Source organism: Apteryx mantelli, chromosome 3 (genome assembly GCF_036417845.1).
Source record: "Apteryx mantelli isolate bAptMan1 chromosome 3, bAptMan1.hap1, whole genome shotgun sequence".
Lineage (NCBI taxonomy): Eukaryota > Metazoa > Chordata > Aves > Apterygiformes > Apterygidae > Apteryx > Apteryx mantelli.
Window position 1 is genome coordinate 97931090 of NC_089980.1, and position 20240 is coordinate 97951329.

The window sequence follows — 20240 nt, forward strand, 5'->3', positions numbered from 1 at the left end:
TTTCTCACAGACGAGTTACACCCAGTGCTGAAGTCTGCAGTGTTTATTTACGATAAAATTTAGAACAAAAATCTCTACTTCTCTACCTTTTTCCACTTCTCTCTCTACAGAATTGTACTGCATTTAAGCAGAGCAAGAGTCTATACTTCTACGTGGAAAACAGGTAAGCATTTGATTATTCCATTTGCATCTACAAAAGTTAGGCAGATATCATCATTAAGTAGAATGTAAGCATTTTAATAGGTAGGAGGATACTGCCTCCAAGATCTTTCTTTTCTTCATAAATCAAGCCAGGAATTCTAAAGCAATTCTCATTAAAAATGCCCCTCAGGTTTTCTGAAGACATGCCGCAACATGACAGCAGAATTTTTACAATTGCAGATTTTGGGGGGAAGGGGGCGTTATGCCTGAGAAAGTTGTAGGCTGGGATAGATCACACAATAAGTAGTTCTCTGGTGCAAGACTTTTGCTTCATCAAAATGTACTAGGCTGAATATATTAATAGGAAATATTTGCTGACTCATATGTTACAATCTGAGACTCCAGGAATAAATTTCGTTTATGCAATACATGTTTGTTTCTGAAGACAGTCCCAATATATGGGTGAATAATCTTGCTGACAGAGGTTTGAAGAACTATCTGTAAAAGGCCTTAGGCTGCACTGACCTGCCCCACACCATGTCCACTCTTGCTGCACTCTCTACATGGGATCAGCAAAGCTGATATTGTTTGCCAAGACCTCAGTCCTTTCCAACTCCATAATCTTCAAATACTTTAGATACCAAATATTATGTAATGTTCTAAACCACAAAAACATATATTGTCTGTAGAATTATTTTGGGACAAATCTCTCTCCCACCCCCCCTTCAGCCCCTTGCTTTTCATCTTTTTGGCATACCTAGGAAACCAGTTTTAAATCAAGCCATCTGTGTACCCATTATCTGCAGTTTTATGGACTGTACAGCCTAAATATGATCTTGCCTAATGGAGCACTGTGGATTGCTAAAGCTGCAATGATTTTTCAACCAAAAAATGAGGTAGAATATCCTTTTCAGGCACTACAGAGCATTAAGGTATGGGTACATTAACTCCTTTTAAGATACAGAGCATTCAAATGTAGATATATACAATGCATTAACATAAAAAATTCAAAAGAAACTAGGTATCCATCTAAAATATATTCACAGTGACTTATACAATATAGATTTATGATTTTCAGTTATGCATAAAGATGAATAAGCTGAGTAGCCATCTTAGAAATCAGAGACTGGAAAAGATGTATTCAACCATTTATTCTCATGACAAAACAAAGACACAGTCATCAGATAAACAAGTACCAGACCAAAGTGTTCCATATAAATAACCTGAACTACTCCACTCCCTTAATTCAGTCTGGCTTGTTTAACTATTGAAGGAGAAACAGTACAAAATGAGAAAAGACACTTAATTACATATTTTGTATAAAGTTCTTTTGTCTGGTCCACTGTAAAACATTGCCTACTTATTAACTAAGCAGTCATTAAAGGTTTGTAATCTGGTACTTGCACATTTATTGGTATGTTGACATGAGGAGGTGGCACTGGTAAGTTTGTTTATCATAGGGCCGAAAGACATTCTTCTCTGAAAATGGCTGCAACCGTTTTAAGTATTATTGTTTCTTGGCTGTTATTCTCAGATGGAGCCAGGGGAAGAGAACATGCAGGTGCTCCCACTTGGGTCTGGCCATGTGGCTGAGCTGGGCAAGCGATGGCCTGAATTTCAAACACTGCCATATTCAAGTTGCCCTTTGACATCTGGACTCCTCAACCATGTCAGTAAAAACATGGCTGTCTGAAGCCATGGATGAAGGAGTGTTTAAGCAAACTTAGTTGATTTTGCACTGCAGCAGATTAGGGAGCACAGTCAAGTGCCCTTCCACTGCTTGAACTGAGGGAAAAAACTTCCGACAAAGGAGTGGAAATATGCAGATTGGGAGCAGGAATGTTCTCTTCCAAACACATCTGAAAATACCCAGCTCTACCTAGAGTATGGCAATTTCTCTGCAGCAAAAAACTGAATCCATCCTACTTTAATACACCTGCTAGAAGTACTTTCCTTGTGAACTGTTTTGTTCACATCTGAGGATGCAATGATCTGATGCTCAGATTTATGTCACAGGATTTTCTTATTGATACTTAACAAGATATAAAATAAAAACTCCAGGTAGCCTAAAACAGGGGCAATAGTCTAAAACTCCTTGAATCTGCTCCTCTTATCCATTAATTTTGTCAGTGAGGTTTACAATGTGTCAGCCTAAACGACTTAAGAGTGGGTGCCGTAACCACAGTAAGTACAAAAGGGTATTGCACATACCCTTATTGCAGTGCACAGGGTTAGATTTGGATCTGTAATTCCTAAGGTTTCTGTTATTTAAACAAAAAGATAACACAGCTAATGCAAAGAAGCAAAAGAATGGAGCAAACAGAGCTTAACCTAAAGCTGCAGAAGCAGAACACCACCATGAGAATTATTCTCTGCACAGAGATTAACTGCCATTACTACCTGAAATACCAGTTCACTATTTTTGAAGAGTTGGTGGATAGATTGCACTGGTGTAGCAAATCACCCATCAGGGTGGTTGCATGAACAAGGAGAAACATGGACTTTCAGAAAGTCTGACAAAGCACACGGACAAGACTTGTAAACTACAGAGAAGGAATATATGCCTGTTCTTCACAGCCTGAAGGTTTTCTGAAGCCTTTCTCTCTGGATGCTTCAAACAACAGAAAGGAACAGCTTAACTTTACCCCAGATAATTAAAGAATATAAGTGGACAACACATGTCTGAAGTAATGCTCTACCATTATCAGCAAATGGTCAGGGACGGAATGAGTTAGATACCAAGACATGCTCTAAGCTCCTCACAGAAGGAAGACTATCATAAGAAACAATTCCTGTAAAAAGTAGTCTAAATCCTCCTGTGAAGCTGTAATGCTATAAAACAGCTCATGTTCAGCAGCAGAGCTCTTTTCTCAGGACTTCTCAGGCTGATGAATGGTCAAGCTGCCTTCCACAACAGTATCTCTATAGGTGAGGCTTGTGGGTAGTCTGTAGGCAGTCATGACACACAGTGCTTTGGAAATCCTGATCCCCTTGACTGATCCCATGGCAGACGGAGTTGAAGGAGCTCTCTGTGGGCACCCTCTATGCTCTCTTCAATACTTGCTAAATTCTCTGGAAGTTCTGCAGAAAACTACTCCCCACATCATGCTGGCAAGCAGCAGTAGGAATCACAGGCAGGTGACAAGAGCATGACTCACGTCTCCCCGCCCCAGAGCTCTTTTGTTCCAACCTATCAACTAGCCCACTTTCCAAAATGTGCTTCCTCAGTTGCTCTGGCAGGATAAGGCAGCGCAGAGCAACAGTCTGCTACCTTCAGTTCAGCATTTGACTAATCAGGAATGCCTCTACACCAAGCTCAAAATAAATCACATGTTCTGGTTCTCTGGAAGATTACTTATAGTGAAAACTAGCATCTCAATTAAATAATTTTAAAAAGCTGCGTGTTGATAGAAGGTACTTTCAGACAAAGTAACTGAAGTTAATCTTATGTAACCTCTCAATGGAGGTTACAGCTCAACTAAACACAACTTACCTCAAAATCCACATGCTCTTCCATGTATCTCTTAATCTCACCAGCTGTACAAGTATATGAACAACAGAAGAAAGTAGGTGTCACAAAAGCTTGGGTCTTGCATCAGGTGACTATACTGAGCATTGCATAAGGGTGCATTTCAGGTGATGTTACAAAGGACCAAAGAAAATTCTGATGGGTTAGTGTGCATTTTCACAATGTTTATTCTCTTACTAAAGGGCATTTGTCAGACACATGCCATCTGCTGCACTGAAATGTGATACCTGATCAGGTAAAATAAAAATCTCCTGTACAAGCAAGTTCTTAGCACAGATAAAAGTAACTTCACTAATAAGCAAGCATTTTAGGTGATTAAGAGAGTCTTTAGCACAGACACTGATTCTCTTGGAAGCTGCTCCTCCTAACAGGATAGCATCTCAGCTCCCATTGAAGACTGTCCTAATGGCTCTGCACAAGAAGTCACAGGTTCATCAACTGGACAGAAACTAGAAATGACTTGTAGAAATGTACTTGTGACACTCCCCCCACTCCCCTTTCTTTCTTATTGAGAAGAAAGTGCTTTGGAATGGACACAAATCCAGCCGCCACAAGCTTCAGCTCTCAAGGAGCCAAGAACGCTAAGGGTACACGATGCCCCACTTCATCCCCGCTGCTCCCTTTTTCCCCTTTCCCAGCACACACACAGGCTTCAGCAGGAACCCAGGGACTAAGACCTCTCCTGACTATCCCTGGCCTGGAAGGCCTCTCTCTGGGAACTGAAGCTGGGTTTAAAGAGATTCAGCTTCTTACTGCTTGTGGTGTTTTCCCCACAGCCTGGAAGAAAGTAAAATATGGAAAAGCTTCACTACACAGGCCAGACTACTGTAACTTTGTAAAGTCAGGTTCTCTTACTGCAAGTACCTCCTTGGTCAGCCACAGGCAGGAACTGTGGAGTGTGACACTACTTTTTCACCCATTACAATCTCCATACATTTCTAATTTGTCTACAGCCAAGAATGGATGTTTCTGCCCTATTATGAGCACTAAAAAGGACCATACGATTCAGTACATCTGCTTTATAGTTAGTAAACATTTTGAAATTTCAGCCTATCTGACTCTCATTTGTACTGTGATGAGGAGCCAGCTTGTGCAAAGTGTCATCCCATGGAGAACATCCACATTATCTGCCCACAAAAACTGCCCAGTTGCTGAACAGAAATATGAAGTGAAGAACAAGAATGATGGAATATGGAAAAGGGCAGGCCCATGATTACAGTGGCATCATGTTCCTGGACTGTGCTCCCAGGAATAGGCAGATTTTCCTTCTAGCATTCTGCTTCCCTACCCTCATGAAGCTCAGCACCCCAGTATCTCTTATATTCCAGGAGACTCCTTCTGGACAGATTCCATTTTCATTCATAGAGCTAATGGGGGAGAAAAAAAAGAAAGAAAATAAAGAAGGAGGCAGTTCCTGTCATATAGGATGAGAACAGAGATTCCTTCCCCCATCACTCCTACCAAAGCAGACAGTAGAGCACCATTATCAAAACAGCACTGTAGTGCTAGGACTGCAAGCCTAACAAAGCTGAAACTGCATCCCGAGAACTGTTGATGTTGCAGCAGACAAAGCTAAAAGGAGTCAGAGACAGAAAAATGTGCCCCAAGACCCAAAGAGACAAAGATGGCAGCAAAGGCAGAAAAAACAACTAGATCACAAATCGAGAAAGGTAAAGTCTTAAGGCAGGAAGGGAGGAGGAGGAGGAGGAGAAGGAGGAGGAGGAGGATGAGGAAGGAAATCCCTAACATAGAGACAGCTAGCTTTTAAAAAGCCTCAGTTTATGATTATAACCACTATTCTCTTAAAGGGCATTTGGAAGAGCACAGATCCTTTTTTGATCTCTCACAAACTCTTTCTTAAAGGTTATAAAGGTTTGTTAAACTACCCAATGTGTTCAAAGCTCTGCTCAGCACTGTCATTAACTGCTATGAAGAACATGGCAACTAGTAGAACAACAGGAGATTTGTAAAGGAAAGGGAACAGAACAAAAAAAAACAGAATTCTTAGATCAAGGATAAGAGAGTCTAGGACAAGAGAGGGGAGAAGACAAAGGTGAGAAGCAATGACTAGAAACTCTTGGAAGCGGCAAAAAATGAAGAGAAATTTTGCATGGAAAAATGAGATAGTAGCAAAGAAATGCTTGAGAACATCTTTCTTACCCTAAAACCACAACAGTGGCCTAATATGGCTAAAACACCCTTTGGCATTTCAGTGCAGACACGATCAAATTACATTCCTGAACTATGCCAATCAGTCCTTGGACTTTTGGCTACTATAATGGGATTAAGGAAGAATTACAGCACAGTTTTAATGTATCAGTGCTACAGGACTGAACCAAACCTTATCTAGGGTGCTGTACTGCCACATAACCATCAGTTGTCAGTAATGTATAATACTGAGAGAGAAAACTAAGGAAAAGAAGGAAAAGGAGGACATACTCTAGAGCCATTTTTCCTTCATGCGATTAGTCTGCCCACTTCTCTCTGGCTCAACACAAGGAGAAAGAAACAAGGGGAAAAAAAGAGAAGGAAAAGTCTATTATATATTTATATTCTAATTTTCCAATCCCATCACAGGCCCAAATTTGTAAAGAAAAATAAAGCTGAGGGCTTCTTTAATCCTTTCAAATACTTGTAACATATTATACAGAGTTTACAAATATTTCTCTTTTGAACATTCTCCACTGACAAAGAACATCAACTTCATTTGCAACACATTATTTTAGTCAGGCTATCTGCACCTTAAAACACTCGGTCCATTGTTTCAACAGCACAGACCTGCATGCTGAATTATAAAAATTGGGCAATATCAGATCATCTTTGCTACAGATTTAATTTCAGGGAATATGAGACTTCACTTCATTATACAATGAAACAAGGAAACACAAGCCTTGGTTTCCTTGGGTTTTTTTTGTGTTTTTTTTATGTTAAATGTAACCTTACTATATCTCCTTCTGGGAGGATGCTTTTCATACGAAGCCAAATTCTTTGAGTCTTTATTCATGTAAACAGGTTTATTGAATGAAGTTAGATCAGTCACACAAGTAGGGAAATCAGGTTCTGATCCAGCATTAATGTTACAGAACACAGCATAAAAATTCATTAAAAAAAAACACAACATAATAGGCACCCATCTCTGAACTACCTAATAAAGCAAAGGCTAGCTGAAAGTTTTGTTTTTCTGGTCTACCCTTTTGAGGTTTAATACTGTAAACTAATTATAATTTTACTAGACACAAGTTGTGGATAATTACCTGTCTATAGACAATACTGTTATTCATGTATAAACCAGTAACATTTTGTTAAAAGAATATTATTTTAATATTATTTTGTTCTTGCTTTTTAATTAAGCAAGGCCTCAAAATTCCATTTAGGGAGCATAAGAGGAGTTTCTTTTTTAATGGTTGGTGAAATCTTCTAACTTTTGCATTAGAAACTATTTTACCTTATCTTGTTTTTCCTGACAGACCATGTATGTCTGGAGAACTAGTAAGTTTAAGATATGAGATACACAGACCAGGAAAAACTTGTCTGTTAGCAAAGAGGAGCGAAGAGTCATGTACATTGCTTCAAAATCTGAAGCACGAGAACTAATCAGCTGAGGGCTTTTTCTTTAAGTATGGTAAAAAGCACAGATGCCACAGATGCTTGTCCACCACGTTAAAATTAAAAATGCTACGTTATTAAAAACAATCAGACCAAGACATTAGATGTATGGTTAATGCATTTCAAAAACTTAGTAATTTGGAGAGGATGACAGAATATAGCTCCATAGAATGATATGCAAAACAGCCGCCTTAACATGAAACACTGTCTCACTCATTTTAATTATGTGACGAGAAATTCCTTCGTAGTAACACTATACTTTGCTGACCCTCTCTGGCTTGGCTGACTTGAAGAGTACTGTACATTTAGGTTTTTATCAAGTAAGAGTAACTACATGTTTCACAAGAGCTACAGAGGCTTGAAAGACAGAGCAGGATTTCCATTTCACTAATACTTTTTGTTCTAGCTGTGGAACACACAGAGACCAGATCCCAGATAAAACTAGCTTTGCGCTGTAGCCTAATGATTCACTCAACACTTGCTTCAGCTAAGGAGAGATTTTCATTTCAAATTATGAGGAGAAGGACAAATAAACATTTAGAATGTTATTTTTTCAGTAAAACTGTTACACAGCACTTTTATGCACCAGTATCCGTTTTCCTGATTTGCCTGCGTAATCTCAAAACCAGCTCATTCCATGCAATTACATCCAGAACAAGTGCACACCCAGCAAGTGCTGGGTGAACAAAACCACATATGATACATAAGCAAATTCATACTAATACAGTATTTCAAAAAGAATTATTCTTAAAAGCTAGAAATACATATGTCTTAGTTCTGGATGCTAGATTTAGAATAAAATATGCTTCTAGCTTCTATGTCAAGTTTTCCCCTTTGAGGATTAAAAACAAAAAGAGGAGGAAAAAACCTACATGATTCTAATTACCGAAGCAACAGCATCCTCATTTGTATGTCTGCACAGTTACTAGACATTAAAGGCTAGATTCTGGGAAAGAGTAATGGAGTGTGGAAGCCAGAAATCTGATTTTAAACTTCAAATGTATGTGTTGGGGGCAGGAATAAGGGGGAATAGAAGAGAGGCAGAAAAAAGTTGGGTTTTGTTTTTTTGACTTCAGTTACTCCTGTAGGCACATAATCATTCTCAAATTTGGGAATCATTTTCAAAAATACTGTTTTTTTACAAAATTAAGAAACTCTGCCAAAGAGTGTATGTCTGAGTTTATACCTGCCAATTCTTCTTTGATTTACTGATGCAGTATGCTATGTGATGCAAGTAGGCATACTGATCTTTTAATTCTGCCAATCGCTTTTCACCCCAGGTCCCATCTTGCTTCCAAATAAAGTGTAAAATTCTCATTGAGAAAAGGAATGGATACCTTCTGAGCAAGCAAAGGAGGCCTAAATGTAGAAATGGTCAACCTGGTCTGAAAAGTAGTAAGAAGAACACGGATTAGAAATGATTTAGTCTAAACAGCTTATTTTTGAGATCTGTCAGACTAATTCGGTCAGGGCACTCCTTGACCAAAGCTAAATCCCAAAACAGCACACTGAAACCAAATTTTAGGTAGTAAGCTAAGATGTGCTTGTAAAGTAGACTAGTCACAGACGAATGTTGATTTTTTGGACACATGGAAGAGGTTTAAATTAAGCTAATTACTTCACAGTTGCAGTGGGTTTGCATGTAGTCTGTTACCACAACTTAGCTGATGTATATGTTCTCCTCGAGTCACAGTAACTCATGTCCAAGCCCCACGTACACATGCTAAGAGCACCCCCAAGAGACATGGTCCAATTCCCTTTCAAGCACCTCTCCACATTCTTACAGAAATTCACCTGACTCATGGCTTACTCTTCTCTTCTTGCAACTGTGCTGTTCTCTAAGAGGATGAGGAGGGGAGCCAAGCACCAAAGGTTGAAAGATCCACTGCAGTCTCTGAAGATAAGTATCCAGTATTCAATATTATAAAACTAGACAGCCATGGGATAACAGAAAGAGTCCTCACCTGTATAAAGACCTTTGCTCTCACCTCACACAGGTATTCTTATTCTAGTCTTAGCCATGTCCTTTTCACCCATCTCCTTCTCTGGTCTCTCATGAAAGCTACTGGACTAAAGCTTGATGGTGGGCATCCAAAAGCTCTGCCATTCATGAGTGCATGTTAATGAAAAGTTTGCGATTTCTTTGAGCACTGATTTCAGGCATGAGGAAAGCCAGGAGGACTGTTACAGACACAGCAGCAGGACACCGAATGCATCCATCCACCTCACGTTCCCCAGGACCCACGATGCATCCTGTGCTCTCTGCTTGAGAACCATAAGGAAGGACAGGCGAAGGAGGTGCCTGCAGGAAACTGGGCTAATGGTGAGCAGCATACCTTGAAGCCAGTTCTTTTCCAGTCCTGCCTGCTTCCTCTCCTTCTGGGAAGGGGCTGGACAACCCCATATAGCCTGGCCTGAATAATTTGTTTGCATCATACCCAGCACAGCCATTCTCTCTTCTCCTGCTGGATTCCCATCATTTTCTGTCAAAAGAAGTTAGAGCAAACTCTATCTGGACTAAACTATGTATGAAAGTTGCCCTTTACCCACACATTTGGCAAATATTTGTGTCAAGACAAGTAATAAGGGAGTGAGAAGATGACCCTTCTCCTCTTTTTTCTTAACCTATTTCCTACTCACTCACGTTCCCTCCTCAGCTTGAGAGATTCACAGATGTGAATGCCTCAAAAGAGGACATGGAATTAAGGAGGATATATGTCACCCTTCCCTGCAAACGAAATACAGACACATGACACAGCAGAGTATTAGCCAGACAAATCACTGAACTATCCACCTAAAACTCACACAGATTCACAATATCTGCAGGCAGGTGACCTGCTAAGCTGCTGGCCATGGGACAGGAAGAATTGAAAGAAATTTCAGGAGACAGGACAGTCCTGTCCTACTGGTAAACAAGAGATGTAGTTCTCCTCCTACCTTCAAATTGACTGAAATATTCAATATAACCAATTCACAAAGACAACCATCCAGAGAAGTAGCTAGCATTTAGGCAGTCTGTTTTTCTAAGCTATGTCAAAAGCTTCTGTATTGCTAGGTAAGTTTTGGGAGGCTATTTTATTAGCAATCTAAACAAATTAGATTTGGTCCTGCTTATTTTGAGGCTATGTAATAACTAAGGCAGTTGACATCAGCCACCTCTTCTGACTGAGCTGCACTCACCCACTCCAAATCCAGTCCTGCCCAGGCAGGATTTGGCCTTCACATAACTAAACCTTTCAGCACATAACTAAACCTTTCAGCATACAGAGACATCTTAACTTACCCATCAAGTCATCAGAGAAAGTGAAGTGGATCAAACATCACCCAGTGCATGCCAGGTCAGAATTTCTTATATCTGTGTTTCTTCAAACTGCATAGGAGTAAGTGAAACAAAAGTATCCAACACAAAATTATTCAGTAATAAAATACTAAACTTTAATTTCACAATTCAACTTACTCCATACTACATTTTTAAGTGTCTCCCTTTCCTATTGATAGATTTAAGCCATAGTTACACTATTGCAGCTGAGGAAGCAGGGCAATCATCCATACTAAACAGCTGTTTGTGGAAGAAACTAGCACACCCCTGGAAGAAAGCACCATACATTCAAATTGGGGTACAGTTTCCTGTGTTGAAGCGAGTTTATCTCTTCCAAGGCTGTGACATGTGATCCTCCACAACCTGTTTCCTGGAGAGCATCTGACATAACAATGGATATTCCCCCACCACGTGCAGAGACTGAATTTTCGCATGTCTAAGAGAATCTGAATCTGTGAAAGAGCCAGTTATACAGGCAGTCTCACACCAGGGTGGGAGGGAAAAAACATTCTGACTACTTCTTGCCTCTGAGCTTTTACCATACTATACAATTTTTTGGGGCAGAGACCGTTTCACATTTACCTGAAGGGCACCATATGACCACATACAAAAATGGTAACAACACTACATGTTAAAGAATAGCATTTATTCTTCTGTTTCATAACCACCTTCAAACTCTGAAATGAAAAAAAAAAGAGCTGGTTGGAAACAGCTGCTATAACATCTGCCTGCAACCCAATCGTCAGGTACTGTTCAGTGAAAAACATACCATTAAAGACAGCTCTATTCTCCACTCCAGCAGTATTGTTGCCAACAGAAATCAAGCTGAACTGCTTGTGCTTTCATACAAGCAAATTTTAGATCTTAGGGGCTAGTCAAAGACTGAATCTATATCACAGTATTAATGAAAGAGGAAGAATGGAAAGATTTAAGATCAATATCACTGATATTAAAAGGAGAGAGAGAGCACACAGCCCTACTTCATATAGAAGCTGCGAAAAGCTATAAAAAAAATACACATGTAAAAATACAGAGGCTGCTGTATGGTCTGGAAAAGGCAAAACTATAAACAAGTGCTGTACTTTCAAAATTGGGATTTAAAACAGGGAGATAACATCAACAAAAAACTGCAGATGGCAGGCTGATAATTCCACAGCCAGAAGAAAGACAATCCCTAACCCCCCCATTCCTAAATCCTCTCAGAACACTTCAGCCTGTCACAGCCTAATAATAAAAATGGTCAGAAAGAAAATTAAGTAAAATTACTCATATATAGGCTCTACAATACACTAATGAACGGACTTAAGTAATGGGTATGCTTGCAGATACTAGTGCAATGGCTGGCCCACTGATATTAGAGAGCAGTGATATGGTAAAAAGATCATGCTGTGCAGCTTATTCAGAATTCAGAGCAATTTCTGCAACTGTGCCACATGTATAGACATCAAACTCTCAGTAAAGTAAAACATACCTAAAATGATTCACTGAGATTACTATTAAAAAAAAAAAATCACTCAAACATTAAGTGATATATAACTACCATACATTTACAGTGCTTTTTACAAAGCTGGCACTTTCCTTAGAAACTGACCCATCTGCGACAATTTAAGGGATTTTGTCTCAAAGTGGTGAGCACAATATAAACACACTAGTAACAAGTCTTGCTTAGCTGTCACACTGCAGATGCTGATAAAACTAAATTATTTTCAACACTGTACCAGAAGATATTCTTGATCCTGACTCAAAGGAATCGGCATCTCAAACTGGAAAAGAAAATGATCCCGCTGCAATGCAGACACAATGATGTACACCCTTATGGAATTCACTTCCATCAAATCCAAATGCATTTTCTGTAATGCAGATGAAAAGGCATTTGTCTATCTCCATGCCAGATCATTGACACAAAAATTTTATCTTCAGTGGCTCATTTCAAAAAAACAAAACAAAACAAAACAACAGATGTTTTTCAGATGGGGAAGAAAGCAAGTCATGAGAGAGAAAAGGGAAGCGAGGAACAAACTCTTAGAAGAAGCTTGTTTAAAATCACAATTTGAAGGATTGTGATTTGACGATTTGAAGAGTACTCCAGCTATACTTTTGATCACAACAGAGAGCAAAAAGCCTAGGCTTTCTTGGCTTAGTACCAAATACGTTTTTCTTCATGATTAGGGCAGAGCCATTCGGGTGCCCCCGTTCAGCACATCACACCCCAGCTGTTCCACAGCCCCAGCATGTTCTGCCCCGAGCCCAGCACCACAACAACTGCCACTCTCTGCTTCATCCCCCACTTCCCATGGGTATGCCCAAATTGCACCCCCGTTTCCCCAGCAGGGTTACAGAGCCCGTCTCCAATTCGAGACCCTTCAGCCCAAATCTCCCCAGTGACAGAGAGCTGCTCCCCAGCAGCTCAGTCATGCAATGACTAGCACAGCTATGCTGGGGTGGTGATTACAAGGACCCCGAATTTCATGCAATACAAGGCAGGATCACTGGTGAAGACCTAAAGGAAAAAAGTAAAACGGTGCAAGAACAAGACAACAAACTACAACCCGGCACCACAGCGTGATGCTAGTCTCTGGTCACGTGCACAACGCTGCATTAAAAGTGCATCACCAAGGCTACCAAGGCAACCCCTCCACAGCTGGGCAAGGTAAGAATTCCAGTTGTTGGTGTGGTAATTAGGCCACCCAACATATATTCATTGATGAATACGGGATTGTTTCCATGGGACATCATCTTCATTCAGCACCCAGGATCGATGATTAGCAGCACTGGGCTAAATTTATTTTAATCTAGAAAATGATGTGTAGCCTTATGCTTCATTTATCACACACTTCTCAAAAATATGTCCTAAATAGAGATCATTATTAATTTATTCACTGATTTTTTTTTTTTTGAGAGCATTCTTCACCCTGGTATCAAACCATTGCATACCAACATTAACCTCCCCTGCACCACTGTAAGTACCTGCACAGCTGCAATCAGACCTCACAAGCTCATGTTAGACCTCAAGAAAACAAGGAACACACAAGGCCAGGCCTCCTGGTGAAAATCTATGTATGGCCAGACTACTATCACCCAGGATGCAGAGCATCGCTGTGGCATACACAGCCACATCCTCCCAGGAAGCAATGCACTGAGATCATCCTAACAACTGCATTTCTGCAGAAACTGAAAGTTATACAATGAATAAGGCAGGAATTCACACCTGTTCACTCTGGCTCTTTCTAATTTTTGAAAACCTATCTTTCCAAGTCTAATATTCTTTTGGATATCATGAAATAAACCAAATACAATAAGAAGAGAAGTAGAAAAAGAAGCCACATATAACTCAGTGAAAGGTCACAGCAAGGCGCAGAAGAAGCTTTCCCCTGCCATTGTTAATGAGAAAATAATCTGGAAAAATGGATTTTTAAATTTAAAATCGGTTTAAGAATCAGTGCTTAAATTGAAACATTTACAAGCTATACTCATAATTCAGGACTGGGTAAGCATAGATGGCAACAATAATACTGTCATTTAATTAGCCCTTTTCATCAATCCATCTAAAAAATGTACAAAACTTAGACAATTTAAGTGCAGGAACTCAGAGCCAGGATCAAGGGTTGTCTCATGATATTACCAGAGCTAGAAGCTCTCAGGTTGAAATAATGCTTTGGGACTAATGAAATCTGATGAACTACAGTTTAAACCAAAATTCACCTCTTGTTTGAATTCCTCCTAACTAATCATACTGTGTACCAAGAAACACATTATTTTAGCTATACATCAAAAACGGTTTTGTTTACAATATGTAGAAAATAAAGCTAGAGTCAAAGTTCATGCTTATTTTCCTTCCCACTACATATCATTGCATAATACATAAAATTTTAATTCCTGTAATGAATACATTTTAACTTGAACAAGAATTTTAAAGACATTCCATCAACATTGTAAGGCCTATGGCAACTGGCCCACACATAATTATTTGTATGAACTCGAATAGGTAGAAATCAAGGTATTTTTTGCTTAACGTGTTAGGATGTGTTTGGTCCAATTTCACCCAAATATCTAGATTAACTTTCTCGGTGAGATGCTAAAATCATAGTTGCCTTAAAAAACATATTCCTCATTTAACCGGTGGCTGAAAAAGTGTATTTTTTTCCCCAAAGTGTTATACTTTTGGAGGGCAACCTGCGAAGGCACTCAGAACATAATGCACTATAATGTCCTGCCATTAGTGGGTTTTCCACTATTAATAATTTCTGTCTCTGCTATTCATTAGAAATACTATAAGCCTTTGAACACCAAAGTAGTAAAAAGAGACACTTTTGCAAGCACTCCTTTTGTCTGGTATCACTAATGCCCAAGATATTTTGAAGGAAGCTGAACAAACTTGAAGAATTGCAGGAGAAAGGAGTTAGCCCCTTGCTATACTGTTACTGACTGAGCTTCTTCCAAAGTGCAGTTCTGACTTCTATTTCTGGCTGGGCAATTTTTAAAGAAGTCACATATTTCATTCCTTAACAAACAAAAAGAACTAAAATGACTTATTTCCATTTTTTATTTGCCCAAAGCAATTATAATTCATTTATGTCTCTTATAAATATCTCCCTAGGCCAACCTCGCTTGTGAAATATGGTACCTCATTTGTGGTTTTAAATAAAATACTTTCTCTAGTGACATGTTACACTGATGTATTTCTAAGGAAAGATAGGACTGAGTTGCCTGGAAGTTCATCTGAAGTCCTAATTATGGATGGAAAAAGAACAATTGCAAATCTGAAACTAACGAGAATAAACAAATAAAACATAGTTGTCAGGTGGTATACTTAAATTTAGAACCTAAAAGTGCTTTACAAACATTTGTTGCTACACCATCTATCCAAACAGATAAATACTGTTAGTCCTATTATGCAAATTTAGAAAGTAAAGGGCAGCAGGGTTTTTTCTTACATCACAAAATGACTCACTGGCAAAGTCAAGCAAAGAAGAAGCTGAAGATAAATGGGGGAATACAGCTCAAGACTTAATCATCCATTACCATACCCTACAAGTACCTGACTTATTAAGATCTCACCAAGTCCAAGGACATCATAAGTTTGATAATGCAAATTCCAGAATCTGCCATCTGTAGCAGACCATGATCCCAAACCAGGTGCTACAACTACATTATATCACCATACAATGGAGCTACATTTATGGAGCCAGTTTCACACAGTTTCTTTGCCCCAAGAAAGAAAAGATCTTTGGAAAAGCCTAACAAAAAGTACCTGGATAATCAGGAGGCTGATCATTTTACTTTTGCTGCGACACGCGGGGTAGGTGACCCTGCCTCAGCAGGGAGCTTGGACTAGATGATCTCCAGAGGTCCCTTCCAACCTCAACCATTCTGTGATTCTGTGATCATTTACTGATAATTTCACTTCGGGTGTTCAAAGTCAGTCTCACATTCGAGGTTGACAAGCTGGGTAGATACCAAGAAGTAGGGTCCCATTGGGTCCTATTACTGAGCTACTTTTGAATTTGATTAAAGTTTCTTTTCAAACAAACAAATGGAGGAGAGAAGGAACGAGAGCACCACTGTTACCGTGAATTCCCATTCACTCTCCTCAAATTGACAGACTGACACACACAGGTATACATCAGCTAAATACTAAGCATCTAGATAAATCGGATTTATATATACCTTAAGCTCTCACTGAAATCTACTGAAGATAGGTACCTAGTAACTTATGTAGCTAGTAAACAATACTTGTGCTATGTTCAGTGACTGTAACTAATATTTTCAGCTCAGAAATTAAGATTATTAAACTTTGAATTAATCTCATTAGGCTATGTCCTTTCCTGCTGTCTGCATCACAACCAAAGGATCTAACACATAATCGTACATCCCCAGAAACACTTTGTTTTCCAAATATCTAGAGAATAAAGATTAGGCAATACCTGGAACTTGAGACTGCCCAAATAACTTGCTATAGAACTATCTGCACACCTGGACATATCCTGTTGAAAGCAACAGCTTAAGCAAATACCGTGCTCCTCAAGGGCAAAGCATACACTCAAACAATCCTACTGAAGGATCTGGACAACGTCTAACGCTGCATAAGAATTTAGTCTTTGATGCATTTTTCCTTCTTTGAACAGAGACTGACTCACAGATCTTCACAGTAGAAGTAGGTTTAAAATTTGGTAGGTCTTTTGAGCTTCATTTTAAAAGCTGTCTTCATTTTAAAAGCTCACGCGGGTAAGATTCACTGATCCACCTGCCAATAGGACGCTTATTTAACTCATTTGGCTGTCTACACCTTTCAACGTTTTCCCTAAGAATGAAAGGAATTCTGTAGCGAACAATATGTCTTTTCAGGCATGTATATTCTGGAAATACCACACATAAATCCACATAATCAATGCACAAATAATTAGAAAAGTAAGAAGATATTGGTTATGCTGCCTACCGTTTACGCAATAACGCGCGCGGCGAGCGCTGCCCCGTGCTAGCGCTTGCACCAGGAGCACGCTGCAGAGCAGCTGCCCGCTCCGGCCGCGCGCTTCTAGAAAGAGGCGGCTCTGCCTGCAGCGCAGCGGCCGCTCGCAAGGCGCTCCGTCCTCGGGGGCAGCCGACGCTTGCAAGAAACTAGCGGAAATGTTTTCCGCCGAGTTTTCAGGTGATGTCAACAACAGGAAGGATGACTTTCAGCCAGATTCCCGTGCCTCCTCAGACGCTGCCTTAAAAGTTGGGACGCGCGCGTTAAGGCCCGCGGTTTACACCCCAAACGCGCAGTTAAAACCTTGCGGGCGGGCTCCCGGACCGATGCGGCACCCCGGCGACCTCGGGGGAGCCGGGGAGCCTCCCCGGACCCGCACACAAACCCGCCTGGATTTGGGGGCAGGGGCTATTGAGGAAGGTGCGAGCGCCTCGGCCCGCCGGGCTGCGGCGGCGTGGCCCGCACCCACCTGCTGCGCGGGGCCTCGCCCCGCCGCCGCCGCCACCCGCCCGCGAGCGGCCATTTCGCGAGGGCGCGGAGGGCACCGCCGGGTGCGCAGCGCCTCGGCGCGGCTCCGCCGCCCGCCCCGCAGCCGGACCGCCGCCCCGCTCACCTGCGCCTCCTCCCGCCCCACGGCCGCCGCCTCTCCCCGCGATGGGGCCGCGCCGGGAGCAGGGGCAGGGGAAAGCCCTACCGTATGCGCCCACCAAGCGCCGCGCTGGGCTCCGCGGGCCGGCGGCCCCCGGCTCTGAGGTGGCGCCCGCCGCCGCCCTGCCCGCTGCGAGGGCGACACCCAGCGGCCGCGGCCCTGTCCTGCGCCGCGCCGCGCCGCGCCTCGCCTCGCCTCGCCCCCAGGCCCGGCCCCTGGCGGTTGACAGCCGGGCGTCGCGCCCGGGGCCTCCGCGCCGCCGCCTCGCCTCGTTCCGCGGGGAAGCGGCGACGCTCAGCCGGGCCGCGCCGGGGGCAGCGGCCGCGCCGGGGCCGCCTCGCGGCGCGCAGCCCGGCGCGGGCGGTGCAGCCGGGCGGGGGGCGAGGGTGGGTTGACACCCACGCGGGGGAGGCAGGGCCTGGTAACCGGCTCGTCGGGACTTGGACCATGTTATCTGGCTGCTGGACAGGAACCCCGTGGTCTGGCTGGAGCGATGCTCCTGAGGAGCCGAAGACGCCCCTCCGAACCGGGGCTTTTCTGCAACAAGCTTGTGGGCGCTCACAATAATACACGTAGGAGCAGAAGTGCCACAAACCCGATTTCAGAGAGGCCAGGTGCCTTCCCCTAAGCAGGGAGGCAGCCAGCAAGCTTTGAAGTCTGCACTAAGGATCAGAGACAGCTCACTTCTAAGCCTGCTGTGCCTGATCCCTGTGTTACCCACCCCTCGAGTTACCACGATGTCCCTGGGACCTGTGGTTCACTGCAGTCGTGTGTATGTGAGGGCAATTAAATGTGTAAATCGGTAATTCACAAACTGCTAGAAAGACAAGTTAGACGGGAACACCTGTAGACACCAGTACAGGAGAAAAGAATTAGCATGAGTAGGCTAAGTAAAATAATAAAAGGGATCTAAAGAGGAGAGAGAACACAAAAAGAATAATTCTGTTCTTAATATAATGCCCAGTCCTGCAGGTACATCAGTTTCAAAGGCCTGCTCCTCTGGCTTTAAGGCATTCTCAGGATAATACCTTAAATGAACTAAACATTGAAGTGTCACAGGCACTAAAATCTACTTAGTTATGTGATGAATATATTCTTCTGAATGTGTCTGTGTGTGATTCTCCTTCCATATTTTTTCACTATAAACAATTGCTATGGTATTAATCATTCTGTGCCAATATTCATACCATCAATTCACATCAAAACTCTGTATCTTGATATTTTGCAGGAAAGATTTGCTGATAGAATTTTTTGTTCTGATGTCTCATTTCAGCAAAGCTTTGTAGTTTTGTCAGATACGCTACAGAACTAGTCTGAAGTCTGGTGTCATTACTGAAATTAGAATACAATTGCTAAAATGCATAAAAATATGTTGTGATACCTTATCCTATATATTTTTTGCTCATTTCCATACTGAGTATATACCTAGTTCATGGGAATTTTATTATACTTGATATTGTATAAAATTCTGATGTAGGAATGGAACTATTCATGTCAGTAACAGTTAAGCTATATGTTCAGTACATTTCATGTATGTAAGTGTTTGCAGGACTATTTTGGCTATGTTCGATCATTATCATTGGCAAAGAAGAAGTTAACACATTGCAGAAGAAAAGATTTTATGGCATTGATCTGCAACCAATCTATTTAATGGGAGTTGTTCCCCTTTAATACAAACAGCGTGAGATACCATCATCCTGCAAAACTAGGTGCAGACAGGCTCCCTTAATTGTGTGGGTGTCCATGAGACTATTCCTGTGCTTAATTATTGTTAACCTTTTTAATCCAGATAGCCAATTTTGTTATTCCTGTGAATTTTTTTCTGTTGGAAGGAGAAAGTCCTGAGGGATTCCCTCATCTGGCTGAAACAGAAAATATGTCATGCCTGTGAAATGCAGCTCTGCTCTGGCAAAGGCCAATCACATCTTATATTCTATGCGTCATGTATTTGAAGACTCAACCCCCTGTCTATCTGCCCTTACAAGACCTGTGACTAAAGCCTTAGCACTATTTCAAATGGCGTTCACCATTATGCACAACAGGCTTTGAAGTTAAATGATCTGACAAAAGAAAAAAAAAAAAAGCCAAGTGCAGAGAGGACAGAGAACAAGTGGGTGGCAAAGGGACCAAGGAGGCACAAGTCCTGAAACTTAAGTAGAGCCCAGAACAGATTATATTGCCAAAGGGTTGACTGAAAGCCTTTAGCCATACTCTAAACATGTTTGGAGATGGCTCTGGAGACTAAGTGGCTCTGAACCTGAAGCTGTAGTCATGTAGGAGGTTGCCGACATTAGTGTTGAGGGAAGAACTGCACTGTAGTAAGTCCTATCATTACTGAGCTTCTACACCCTAATTTAGTATTATAATATTCTCCAAATTATTCCCTATCTCTGTCTCATGACATTTCAGAGCTCTTTGTATAAGAGAAACCTAATTCAGTCAGTGAAATTTCTGGGCAAGACTCACTTCTCATAGCCAGCCTTGAAGCTTAATAGTCCTTTCTGTGCAAATGCAATCAGTCAGTGAGACA

The 20240-nt window shown here is 41.5% G+C and overlaps 1 protein-coding gene across 7 annotated transcripts in view; it reads right to left on the minus strand.

Annotated features, from left to right (window-relative positions):
• The window catches only part of ANKRD6 (ankyrin repeat domain 6), a 135118-nt gene extending 117304 nt beyond the window's left edge, over positions 1-17814 (minus strand). For 4 of the 7 annotated variants that reach the window (XM_067293993.1, XM_067293996.1, XM_067293994.1 and 1 more), the window contains exons 1-2: positions 17756-17814; positions 10560-10646 (exon numbers count right to left, since the gene is read on the minus strand). The gene's annotated coding sequence lies outside the window, so the exon portion shown is untranslated. The other 3 variants (XM_067293990.1, XM_067293991.1, XM_067293992.1) reach the window with 3 other exon arrangements.
• Between the last annotated feature and the right edge of the window lie 2426 nt (positions 17815-20240).